Raw genomic sequence first — 14,096 nt, 5'->3', positions numbered from 1 at the left:
ATTTATTGTTTTTAGGGTGATTTGCAAGAATTTACAATCTGATTTTAGGATTTCCATGATCAGCAGAAAAGATCATTCCAAATTTACAATCATGTACGAACATTACAAATTACAGTCGTAAACAAAACAAACGTTTAAGCAATCAATATAGAAATTACAACATAAAACTACAAATGATCAAGAAGAGAAATCTCTACAAACGGTTAGTCGAACAACACGATCACTACACAACACGAACACCGCGCACTCGCCTCAACGATCGCCTCAGTCATGAACACCCCAACAGCACGAACGGCCTCTACAGAACCTCGACGATGTCGAGTTGAGTGTGACATCACCAAGAAGGCTACCTTGGTATTCTCGGTGTGAGAATCCAGAGGGTGGGCTCTGTGTGGACTTGATATGAGGCAGACGAAGGAGGAATCAACAATCGTGTACACGATTGGGTAAGTGGGAGATGGATGAAACCTATCGTATAGGTCGATACCCAACGTTTAGCAAAAGCTAAGCGATCGTCTAGCAAAAGCTAAGCGATCGTTTAGCTCATCGCTTAGTTCCATGTCTGTCGCTTACAAAATACTACATGATCGTCTAGCTCACTTAAGCTGTCGCTTAGTAAATCCGTGTTTACTTGACAACTTCCGTGAGATGTTTTTCCGAGAGAGAAAATTTCCAAACTTAATTTTGACAAAAAATTACTAAAATTAGAAAAACAAATTTTCTTTTATCTCACGATTACCATGAAACCACCAGTAACCTCCCACTCAATTGATTATTAGAGGAAAAAATTTAATTATCCAATAATTAATATTATTATAAATATAAATGATAATCAACTTATCATACTATATTTATAACCTATAGTTTTAATATTTCATCTCATGAAATATATAAACCATAGTCATTTTTCTATTCCATGGTACTTAATGTAAATCTCATTTACATTAATTCTCCACTAGATGTATCTCATACATCAAACCATCATATCATATATAATCGAATTACCTCTTGTCAATTTGAACATTTCAAATCAATACCAAGAACTGATCCTCAACTGAATCCATTGAGCTACAAGGGGACCTTATGGACCTGTAGCTCGAAGCTCCAACGGAACGTGAATAACTGACTAAACTCTTTAGTCACAGGATCTACCATCCGTTAACTGCCAGATACTCCACTAAAGATCGATAGTTGAACTCTCCTTACCACAGATATATTATGTGTCCATCTTAACCAATCAGTAGTGCGAAAACCCTTCACAGATCACTCGTAAGTACAACTGGGCCAATAACCGTTATGCCCCTATAGTTACATCTAACTCCTTAAATACCACTGATCCCTCTAATGAACATAAGTCATAGTCCTATTATGACTGAGTTTTCTCTTCCAAAGAGAAGTTGTGGCCATTATGTTCAAGCCCCGGAATCAGCCCTTAAGGGAGCAATCTCTCTACTTATCCCTGCTTCGGGAAAGAAGTGAATTCCATCTTGTGGATTAAGTTCCCAGCTCCAAAATCAGACAAGGCCCCAAAAAGGTAGGTATGTTGAGTTGGCAATTTGGCCACTCTCACCCATACTAATCAAAGGACCGCCCTCAAAGGCATGAGTTCCTAAAACACTCAGGATTGAGGTCATGTCACCTATGGTCATTTAGGTGAGATGTAAGTCTCTAGTATCAACGACGTTATATATAGAGTCAAATCATCTCGTGGTCTAGGTCTTATACAAACTCTTTGTATAGGACCCCCTCCCTTCCCCACCCCCGCCCCGCCCCTACGTGCGCGTCCACGTCTCCACATGAATGGTCAGGATCTACCATCTGTAGTAGTTTACAACACTTGCAAACCTCTACAAAACAGGTCGTATCTGTAGTATCACCAGGATCAGGTATCCCACCTTAATTCTTATACTACAGACCTATTTATGTTATCACTTAAGGCATGATCCCATTGTATATCACATATACATGCTTAAGTTCACATAAGATAACCAAGGAGTTTTGTTTATTGGATATGAGTAAATGCCAGAATGAAATAACAATTATTTTATTCATTAAACAATGTGTATCAATACAAACAATAAGACTCCGGGAGAATTAGGACATCAATCCCAACAATCTCTCACTTGTCCTAATGACTCGGGAGACTGATGTACAATACAATATAAAAGGTAAAATATACAATAAACTAGGGCATACCCCAGTATCATCTCCCACTTGCCCTAGACAAGATGTCGCATGTCCTGCAGACCCAAACTCTTCAGATGACCCTCGAATACTTTAGTCGTGAGGGCCTTTGTAAAGGGATCAACAACATTATGCTCTGATGCGATCTTCGTGACTATCACATCATCATAATGCACAATCTCCCTGATTAGGTAATATTTCCATTCAATGTGGTTATACTGACGATGACTCCGAGGCTCCTTTGAATTTGCCACAACCTCGCTGTTATCACAATAAAGTGTGATAGGAAAATCCATATTTGGAATAACTTCCAAATCTAAAAGGAATTTCCTCAGCCAAACAGCCTTCTTAGTTGCTTCACAAGCGGCTACGTATTCGCCTTCTATAGTGGAGTTCGCAATGCATCCTACCTTGATGCTTCGCCAGACTACAACCCCTCCATTCAGAGTAAACACTAACCCCGATGTCGATTTGTGAGAATCTCGATCGGTTCAAAAGTCAGAGTCCGTGTATCCTGTAAGGATCAGATCCTTATTTCCATACACGAGCATGTAGTCCCTTGTTATCCAAAGATACTTGAGGATCGTCTTGACTGCCATCTAGTGATCAAATCCTAGATTGGACTAATACCGACTGACAATCCTTATTGCATAGCAAATGTCGGGTCAAGTACACAACATTGCATACATCAAGCTTCCTACAACAGAACATAGGGAATCCATCTCATCTTTTCAACCTCTTGAGGTGTCTTAGGACATTGATCCTTAGACAAAATGATTCCATGTTTGAAGGGTAATAACCCCTCTTGGAATCTTGCATCATGTACCTAATCAACATTTGATCAATGTACGATACCTGAGATAAGGCTAACTGTTTGTTCTTACGATCCCAAATGACCTGGATCTTTAGAACATACTATGCCTCACCCAAATCTTTCATTTGGAACTAGGCAACTAGCCATTTCTTAATATCAGTCAGATACCCTACATCATTCCCAATGAGTAGGATATCATCCACATACAGTACTAGAAAAGCGACTAAGTTATTGATGATCTTTTTGTAAACACAAGGTTCATCAACGTTTTGATCAAAGCCAAATGACTTGACTACAATGTCAAATCTGATGTTCCAAGATCTAGATGCTTGTTTCAGCCCATAAATGAACCTATTAAGCTTGCAAACTCTTTGCTCTTGATTTGGAACTATGAACCCTTTTGGTTGAATCATATAGATAGTCTTCTCAAGATTACCATTAAGAATGGCAGTCTTGATGACCATTTGCCATATTTCATAATCATAAAACATGTCTATGGATAGGAGAATCTTGATAGACTTCAGCATGACAACAGGTGAGAAAGTTTCCTCATAATCAACTCCCTCAACCTGGGTATAAACCTTTGCCACAAGTCTAGCCTTAAAGGTTTGCACCTTTCCATCTACACCTTTCTTTCGCTTATAGATCCACATACACCCAATAGGTCTTACCCCATCAGGTGGATTAATAAGCTCCCAGACATTATTAAAGCACATAGACTCCATTTCCTAGTTCATGGCTTTAACCCATTCATCTTTGTCAACATCCTCCATTTTTTTTAAAAGACAATAGATCCTCGACCCCATCATTCATAATGACGTTTTGGGCTTCAGTCAAACCCATGTAGCGATTTGGTGGGTTCATAACTCTCCCACTACGTCGAGACAGTCTCAACTCTTGAGCTGGTTGACTAGATGTTCCGACCTCAACAACTCTTGTTGATCTGTCAGCCTGTTCAACAACTCTTTTGAACCTTCAAAAGTCATAGTCTCACTAGAGATCTCACGCAAAACGAGCTTACTCTCTCCCTTAGTTTTTAGGGTGATTTGCAAGAATTTACAATCTGATTTTAGAATTTCCATGAGCAGCAGAAAAGTTCATTCCAAATTTACAATCATGTATGAACATTACAAATTACAGTCGTAAACAAAACAAACGGTTATGCAATCAATATAGAAATTACAGCATAAAACTAAAAATGACCAAAAAGAGAAATCTCTACACACATTTGTAGACTCGTCTCCACGCTCGTTGATCACGAACGCTCGAACAACATGAACGCTACACAGCACGAACACCGTGCACTCGTCCTCAACGATCGCCTTGGTCATGAACACCCCAACAGCACGAACGGTCTCCACAGAACCTCGACGGCGTTGAGTTGAGTGTTACACCACCAAGAAGGCTACCTTGGTATTCTCAGTGTAAAAATCCAGAGGGTGGGCTCTGTGTGGACTTGGTATGCGGCAGACGAAGGAGGAATCAACAATCGTGTACATGATTGGGTAAGTGGGAGATGGCTGAAACCTATCGTATAGGTCGATGTTCAATCGTTTAGCAAAAGCTAAGCGATCGTCTAGAAAAAGCTAAGCGATCGTTTAGTTCATCGCTTAGTTCCGTGTCTATCGCTTACAAAATACTACACGATCGTCTAGCTTACTTAAGCTGTCGCTTAGTAAATCCGTGTTTACTTGACAACTTTCGTGAGATGTTTTTCCGAGAAAGAAAATCTCGTAAATTAATTTTGACAAAAACTTTATTAGGAAAACAATTTTCCTTTTATCTCACGGTTACCATGAAAACACCAATAACCTCCCACTCAATTGGTTATTAGAGAAAAAGATTTTATTATCCAATAATTAATAATATTATAAATATAAATGATAACCAACTTATCATACTATATTTATAACCTATAGTTTTAATATTTCATCTCATGAAACACATAAACCATAGTCCTTTTTCTATTCCATGGTACTTAATATAAATCTCGTTTACATTAATCTTCCACTAGATGTATCTCATACATCAAACCGATCATATCATATATAATCGAATTACCTCTTATCAATTTGAACATTTCAAATCAACACCAAGAACTGATCCTCAACTGAATCCATTGAGCTACCAAGAGGACCTTATGGACCTGTAGCTCGAAGCTCCAATGGTATGTGAATAGCTGACTAAACACTTTAGCCACGGGATCCATCATCCATTAACTGCCAGACACTTCACTAAAGATCGAAAGCTGAACTCTTCTTATCACATATATATTATGTGTCCATCTTAACCAATCAGTAATGCGAAAACACTTCACTCGTAAGTATAGTTGGGCCAATAACCGTTATGCCCTTGTAGTTATATCTAACTTCTTAAGTACCACTGATCCCTTTAATGAACATCAGTCATAGTTGAGTCTTCTCTTCCAAAGAGAAGCTGTGGCCACTATGTTCAAGTCCCAAAATCAACCCTTAAAGGAGAAATCTCTTTACTTATCCCTGCTTCGGGAAAGGAGTGAATTCTATGTTGTGGATTGAGTTCCTAGCTCCTAGATCAGACAAGTCCCCTAAAAGGTAGGTATGTTGAGTTGGCAGTCTGGCCACTCTTATCCATACTAATCAAAGGACCACTCTCAAAGGCAGAAGTTCCCAAAACACTCAGGATTGAGGTCGTACCACCTATGGGTCGTATCCGTAGTGTCACCAGGATCAGGTATCCCACCTTAATCCTTATACTACAGACCTATTTAGGTTATCACTTAAGGTATGATTCACTTGTATATCACATATACATACTTAAGTTCACATAAGGGATCCAAGTGTAAATTCCACTGAGTTTCCTGGTAAGTCCATGGTCTAACTCAGGGACTTGTGAAAACAGGTTGCGTTGGTAATTTTTAGGAAAACTTTGCGGTAACGAAATAAATAAATAGTTGTTGAGGTTGTTGTTTGCGATGATAAAAAATAAATAAATGCAGCGGAGTTTGAAAAGATTTGGTAAACGGAAGATACGATGAGTATGCAGTGAATAGGTTGAGAAGGGTTTCGGTTAATACTTCCTAAGATGTGTTCATGCTTTGCGATCATGCAACATGCATACAATAGTAAACCATCTCTCGATGCGAATACTATGGCTTCTAATGTTAAAACGCCTCAAGGTTCTCTCTCGAGTTGCCCTGAGCGATCTCTGGCGTCACCATTTCTCTCTTGCTCCGCCTTAAAATGCAAGGAAAACTATGAACAAAGGCGTGCGATCCGAATGTATGAATTTTCGAACTGGTGGAATGGTGAACTGCTTAACCCCTTTCTGAAGGATGCCTTTGGTATTTATAGAACATTCATGATTGCAAAGATAGGATGACTTTAATCCTAATTGATGTACCGAATATTTGTCAACGAAAAGCTGAATGTACTTGTTATCGTTAGCGGCTGTCAACTTAATTCGGATTTGACTGTCATCAGCTTTCTGTCCCATTGCGATTAATTAGCCTTTCACTCAGATGCGCCCACCATGTTGCGTCGACCAAGTTGTGGTAATTCTTCTTGAGCAAATGTTTGCGAATACAATCACTGCAAAGCCTTACGGTAATACTGCGCTCGACCAATGATTTCCTATGATCGAAATTTCCGCCTTGCGTCAATACATATTCTGCATAAAAACACAAAATTCAACTGTTCCTATACGATGAACGCATGTGGCCGCAATATAATAAACTTAATGCTTTTTGGACGCAATTTAACATATTCTATCAACGCAAGCCAACATTGTTTAAGAACTTAGCACTATGATAACGTGCATTTCTGTCCGTTATCACACCCCCAAATTTAAACAATGGTTGTCCTCAAGCATAAACTAAAGATTTCTTTTAGAAAATCGACTGCAATGTTCTTCTTCCTAGATTTCTCAAGGATACTTCGTTCAAATCTTATATACCAAAATTTTCATAAGTCTTATTCAAGTCTCTTCTTAAAATATTTCTAAGACCTACGGACTGCAAGCTTAACCTTCAAAAGAACTTTACTAATTTTCGGAACATCGCATGATTTATTTCAAAAAGATTTTTTTTTCTACGGGGTATCAAATGATTTTATCCTTGTATATTTCTTGTCTTTGTTATTTTTTTTTTCTGACTTTGCACTGATCTGAGTGCCTTGCCTTCGTTTTGGCTTGCCTCCATGTGTCATGCGGACATCCAACTACAAGTAATGCGCTCTTTCTCAGATAAACTCATACCTACTTGGCAGTGGAGTTGCGGTCATTTATTTATGCGTTGATCCTGTTGACTTACTTTCATTTTGGCTTGCTCCCACGTGTATCATGCGGACATCCAACTACGGATAAGTGTCTTTCACAACTTAACTCTTATCAACATGAGTTTTTTATTGTATTGACAGTGGAGTTGTTATTCTCAATTTTTTTTTAGAATAAGAAGGTCGAAAATAAATACCTCACCCCCAAATTTAAAATGCGAAAATGTCCTCACTGCCAAAAGATTGAGATAAGGCATGCGATGTTCTTAGAAAGCTTCGTAAAAAGAGTTTGAAAGAAAGCTAGCAAACCCCTAACTTCTAGAAATATTTTATGAGGTGACTATCTTAAAGTTAAGATGACTCTAGTATATACGGAAAAAATAGAAGCATGTTTTTCATCATTGAAATCATACTTGGCAAAGAAACAACATGCAACGATTTACTAAATTTATCTATGTCAAATGATTGCAGTAATCAAAGAGGATGCAGTGATAAAACTTTTAAAATTAAAATGAGATGCGATAGTGCAAAATTTGAAATAGAGATAAGGAATAATACACCCTCAAATTTGTGTTGTCACCCGCATTATATATTGATGTATCATTCTTTGCGGCAATCTCTCTTCTTTGGATTGTGGTGACAGAATAAGATAAGTTGCTTCTTCGTGTAACATCTCCCCAATCCAGCGCCTTGATCATTACAAGAAAAACAGAGAAAAGGTCAAATAATTTTAAACAGAACGATATATATATATATATATATATATAGAGAGAGAGAGAGAGAGAGAGAGTAAGAAGGGTGAGAATAGATAAAGACTGAAGAGATATAGTGAATTGAAAATTCTGAGTAGTAGAGAAGAATTGAAGATTCCATGATTCCCAAAACTTACATCCCTGATGGAGTTGAGTCATATAATAACTCAGGGACCACTTATTCCAGGCTGGTTTGTTCACGTCCATAGTGGCTTTTCTCTATTTTCTTTGTCCTCTGGGATCTTTACTGCCTTAATCCAGAGTTTTTCCCCATGAATGTACATTACAATTTGCCCCTTGCGTACATCAATTTGAGCGTGACCGGTCGAAAGGAATGGTCGTCCCAATATAATTGATGCATCTTTGTCCACTTTATAATCCAAAATGAGGAAGTCTGCCGGCAGGATGAATTTATCGATTGAGATTGCGACATTTTTAAACTCTTCTTCAGGGTGTATTCGAGATTTGTTCGCGAGTAGGAGAGTTTCCTTTGTGGGCGTAAGTGTGCCGACATTTAATTGTTTGAAGATTGATAGTGGCATTATGTTTATACTTGCCCCAAGATCACATAGTGCTTGGCCACTGTAGGTCCCTCCATAGAGCATGGTATCATGAAGATTCCTGGGTCACCCATTTTATGTGGAATCATAGCATTTTGCGTTGCAGCCACTATTGCGATATTTTCTTCATCATTTTATTCTTCTTTCAATCTTTGTGGAGTTTTTGGTGGTTGGACTTCTTCTGTCTCAAGATCTAGAGGCTTAAGGGTGGACGCAACTTCAGGGACTATTTTCTCGGGCTTCTCCAAACTATAGGTTAATGGGTCTTCGGTTGTCATCGCATTCAAGGTCGTAATGGGCTTCTCCTCTACTTCCGCAGTCATGTTGTCGCTCAGCAAGGAGACTGCTAAGCATTGTTCCTTCCCGTTACCCCAGCATTGCGAGAAGCTCAGTTGAGCTAAGCAACGCTCCTTGCGGTCTATTTTTCAGCTCGTCCGCAATTTGTCCCATTTGAATTTTGAGATTTCTAATGGATGTAGCTTGATTCTGAAGCACTGATTCGTTTTCCTTAATGTATTTCTTCAACAAGCTCTCTAAGGACGAAGATTGCGGTGTTTTTGAGCTGCTAGCTTGGCTATGCGCTGTACCGTTTGTTTGCGGGAAAAATCCGGATGGCCCCCCTTTTTGTGCCACAGGTTGAAAGCTTTGTTGTTGATTTTTCCACACAAAATTTGGGTGGTTTCGCCACCCGGGGTTATATGTATCGGAATAGAGATTATTTCTCATGAAGCATACCGACTGCGGGTTTGTTGGGTATTCTTCCATCGAGTGAGCATCTTCGCAAATGACACAACTTGCAGTGGTTTGAGCAATTGCACTAACCTGCCCTTTCTTCGCTCCCGTGTTATTAATTGTGATGCCTTGTATCAAACTCATCATCTCAGTCATTTGATTTTGCAGGGATGCGATGGCCCCATTGTTTGCGTCATTATCTTTAATTCTTGATCTTTGATCGTTTTCCCGCCAATTCTCGTGATTTTTAGAAATGCGGTCAAGTATACTCTTTGCCTCCTCATATGCTTTATTGAGCAGACACCAGCGGTTGCAGCATTGGCAACGGTCTACGAAGAGGGATTCAGTCCTTGATAGAAAATCTCCATTTGTAGGCAGTTTGGTAAGCCATTATGTGGACAGTCTCTTACCAGCCGCTTGAACCTCGCCCAGGCATCGCTGAGCGATTCATCATCTTCCTATTCAAAATTTGTTATTAATTTCCTTCTCCTAGCATTCTCGGTTGGTGGGAAATACTTCTTCATAAACTTTTCCTCCACCTGTTTCCACGAAGTTATCTCCCCCAGTTCGAGAGAATATGTTCATTTTCTTGCTTGATCGTATAAGGAAAATGGGAACAGAGTGAGTCAAACTTCCTCGATTGAGATATTCGGGAACACAAAAGTGTTGTAGATTTCTATGAAGCTCGGAGGTGGGCGTGCGGGTCTTCGCATGCCTTCTTCCAAACTGCCCAGCAGCCTGGATCATCTACAACATTACCGGCTTCATTTCAAACCTCGATCCATCTAAGATGCGTTCATGCTTTGTGAGCGGAAGATACGACGAGTATGCGGTGAATGGGTTGAGAAGGGTTTTGGCTAACACTTTCTAAGATGCGTTCATGCTTTGCGATCATGTAACATGCATACAATAGTAAACCATCTCTCGATGCGAATGCTACAACTTCTGATACTAGAACGCATGTGATATATGCGATAAGTCTATAGGACCTACACATAAGCCTCTATTCTTATTTATGCGATGACAGAATAGCACACACAAAAATAAGGCGACCACATAATATCATTCCTATCTCTAGGATGCATGCGATGCAAGTGGGCAAACAAAGCTTATCTCTAAGTCCCTATCTCTCGTTTATGCAGTTCTAATCTTGCTCTTTCGAGTCTAGATTCTAACCTTGCTCTCTCGAGTCTTAGGTTCTTTCTTCAGACTCTCTCTCGAGTAGTTCTAAAGGGGTATTTGGCACAGCATAACACAAGATAATCGTAAGCAATGAACTTCTTAGGTTATGTTAGCTTAGTTCTTCTCAACCCATTCGACAGTTTAGCTACTCATGCGTACTAGAAGAGTGAACAGATGTAGATTAAGAACTTCCATTGTATAAATGTAATGATGAAGTACAAAATAACAATGCAAGAATAGAATAAAGAGCCTAGTAGCAATCTCTTGCTGCCCAGGCTTTTACACTGATTTTCTACTCGTGTTCGAAAGATAAACTCGCTATCGCGAGGGTCGGCCCGCTCTCTACTTCTACGCCTCAAGGTTCTCTCTCGAGTTGTCCTGAGCGATCTTCAGCGTCACCACTCCTTTCTTGCTCCGCCTTAAAATGAACGGAAAACTATGAACAAAGACGTGCAATCCGAACGTATGAATATTTGAACTGGTGGAACGGTGAACTGCTTAACCTCTTTTTTGAAGGATGCCTTTGGTATTTATAGAACATCTAGGGTGAACGACGGCTTCTCTCTCATGATTGCACAGATGGGACGACTTTAATCTTGATTGATGCGCCAAATATTTGTCACCGAAAAATTGAATGTACTTGTTATCGTTAGCGGCTGTCAATTTAATTCGGATTCAACTGTCATAAGCTTTCTGTCCCATCGCGATTAATTAGCCTTTCACCCAGATGCGCCCACCATGTTGCACCGACCAAGTTGCGGCAATCCTTCTTGAGAAAATGTTTGCGAACACAATCACTGCAAAGTCTTGCGGTAATGCTGCGCTTGACCAATGATTTTCTATGATCGCAATTTTTGCCTTGCGTTAACGCATATTCTGCATAAAAACACAAAAATCAACTGTTCCTATGCGATGAATGCATGCGGCCGTAATATAATAAACTTAATGCTTTTTTGACGCAATTTATCATATTCTATCAATGCAAGCCAGTATTGTTTAAGAACTTAGCACTATGATAACGTGCATTTCTGCCGTTATCAATAACCAAGAAGCTTTGTTTATTGGAAATAAGTAAATGCCAAAATGAAATAACAATTATTTTATTCATTAAACAATGTGTATCAATACAAATAACGAGACTCCGAGAGAATTATGACACCAATCCCAACAAGAGTCACATGACGAAATTCACTTCTTCCCTCCTTTAGGATAAGTAGATAAATTATTCCCTTAAGTGTTGACTTCGGAACTTGAACGATGAGACCTCACCCTCTCACTGGCCCGATGGGGATTTTGTTTATGGTTGGATCATAAACATATTGTTTATTCGAGGATTAGTGACACATAAGGAGCAAGAAGTAACAACAAGAGTAAAATGGTAATTTGACCTATTTATAGTTACAAACAATCTGTAAAGGATTGACTTATAGGAAATGGTTAAAACTCAATGGACACATAAATATTCTACAGTTCATAAGAGTGCAACTATGAGTCAGTAGTGAAGTGCCCCACAGTTAATGAATGTTGATTATTTTAATTAAAGAATTTAATTAATTAATCTTGTACCATTGGAGTTTATAACCGTAGGTTCATAAGGTCATCTGCTAGCTCTTAACGAGAATAAACAAGGATTTAGGTGTTGTAAATTTAAAGTGTTCAAATTATTGTTTAAGAAAATTTATTGTATATGATACAATTTAATATAATGTATATAGATACATTATAATATATAGTTTCTTTAAATTAAATTCAAATCTAAAATATATAATATGAGACAATAATATTTGAGGTTCAAATATTAAATAATATGACTTGGTTCATATTAAACCTATATAGTAAATTTAATGTAAATTTGATTCATATTAAACTATAGGTAACGAGAGAGAATTGTATTTGAATATGATTCAAATATTAAATTAATATATTTGATATTTAATTAAATATTAAATAAATGTTAATTTGATTATTATTTATTTAAACTAAATTAGATTTAATTTAAATTTTAAATTAAATAAATTAATCAATCAGCAGGGAAATGGTTATTAGGGTGAGGGGTGTTGGGTTGATGGCCTAAATCTCATAGGGTCCTATAGTTTGTAATTGTATTGTATAAACATTTTTATTTATTTAATAAAATATGTGATTATTTATTTGACATTTAGTTGTATTAAACCCACAAACCAATAAACTAACCTCCAAGGTTATCTTGTAGTTTAAACATGCATGTAAAGACATACGGGTGATACCTTATCCTAGTGACACTACGAGTATGACTCGCTTTGTAGATGTTATAAATGTTGTAAAGTTCTAAAAATGATCTGATCTTGATAATTCATGTGGAGACATGTGAGCGAGGATATTCTATACAAAGGAGCTTTATAAGACCAAACCACGAAATGACTAGTCTAATTATATAACACTATTCATAATAGAGACTTATATTTCACCATGATGACCATAGGTGACATGACTTGAATCCTGAGTGAGTTGTGAACTTCTACCTATGAAGGCGGTCCTTTGATTTGTATGGGTGAGAGTGGTCAGATTGTCGACTCAAAAAGCCTACTATTTTGGGGATTCGTCTAATTAGGGAGCTGAGAACACAGTTACACAAGAAGAAATTAACTTTTTCCTCAACGTCGGGGTAAGTAGATAAATTTAATCTATTATATATGATATAATTACTATAATGTATTTGATACATTATAATATAAAATTTATTTGGGAGGAAATAAATATTTGAATATGATTTAAATATTAATTATGTGAATTCATATAGTTAAATTTAATATAAATAGGATTTATATTAAATATCGTTGTTGAGAGAATTAAGCTATAGGTTATATTGTATTGGATACAATATTAAACTATAGGTTATATGTTATATTTGATATAACATATAGTTTAATATATATTATATGATAAAGTGATTATCATATAAATATATATTAAAGTTTTTATTAAAATTAATTTAATTAAGTTATTTTATTTTTAAAGAAAACAATTTTTAGGAGGGAGTTGTAATTTCCTCCTCCTCTTTCTCTCAAAGTACGTGATAGTGGGGTGGTTGGTGATCTTCATCCTCTCCCCCTATTTTTCAGATAGACTATCACAGAGAAAAATACAAAAACGTTTTGGGTTTTTTCCATTTTCTCCTCCTCTCATCTCTTTCAATTTTTCCTCTTCCAAAATAGCCAAAGCACATATAAACTCCTAGATTCTCACATAAAGAATATAAATGTTTCATCATGGTGGTGTCCCTTTTGGTTCGAGGGTTTCTTTCAAGAAGAATCGGTCTTCAAAGGTAAGGGTTCTGAAACTCATTTTACTTTTCTGTAATTTAGTTTTAGCATGCTCTAAATTATTTTTAGATGCATAATTTCTGTATGTTTTTACTGTAAAATTGATGTTTTGTAAATTTTGGATTTGAGTCCGATCTCGTTTTTCGCTTAAGGACCTTCAATGGTTCCTTCAAGGGAATTTAACCCCCCTCACGTTTTATTCTAAATCCTAGAAGACTAAGACATATATGAAGGGAATCAAATTCTCGTGAAAGCATGAGATCGCCTTGCATCTAGTTTTTCGATTTTATGGAAATAAAATACAACACTCCAAATATGAA

General features: G+C 37.4%; 1 non-coding gene across 1 annotated transcript; it reads left to right on the top strand.

Annotated features, from left to right (window-relative positions):
• Nucleotides 1-9,676: 9,676 nt before the first annotated feature.
• Nucleotides 9,677-9,783, top strand: LOC120074811 (small nucleolar RNA R71). The gene has a single exon (XR_005481092.2). It is a non-coding gene; the product is annotated as a small nucleolar RNA R71 (small nucleolar RNA).
• The last annotated feature ends 4,313 nt before the right edge of the window (nucleotides 9,784-14,096 follow it).

The sequence above is a fragment of the Benincasa hispida genome, chromosome 3 (assembly GCF_027475165.1).
Source record: "Benincasa hispida cultivar pf3 chromosome 3, pf3_genome.v1.1, whole genome shotgun sequence".
Classification (NCBI taxonomy): domain Eukaryota; kingdom Viridiplantae; phylum Streptophyta; class Magnoliopsida; order Cucurbitales; family Cucurbitaceae; genus Benincasa; species Benincasa hispida.
Note: the sequence above shows the minus strand (reverse complement) of the source record. Positions and strands in the feature narration are given on the sequence as shown.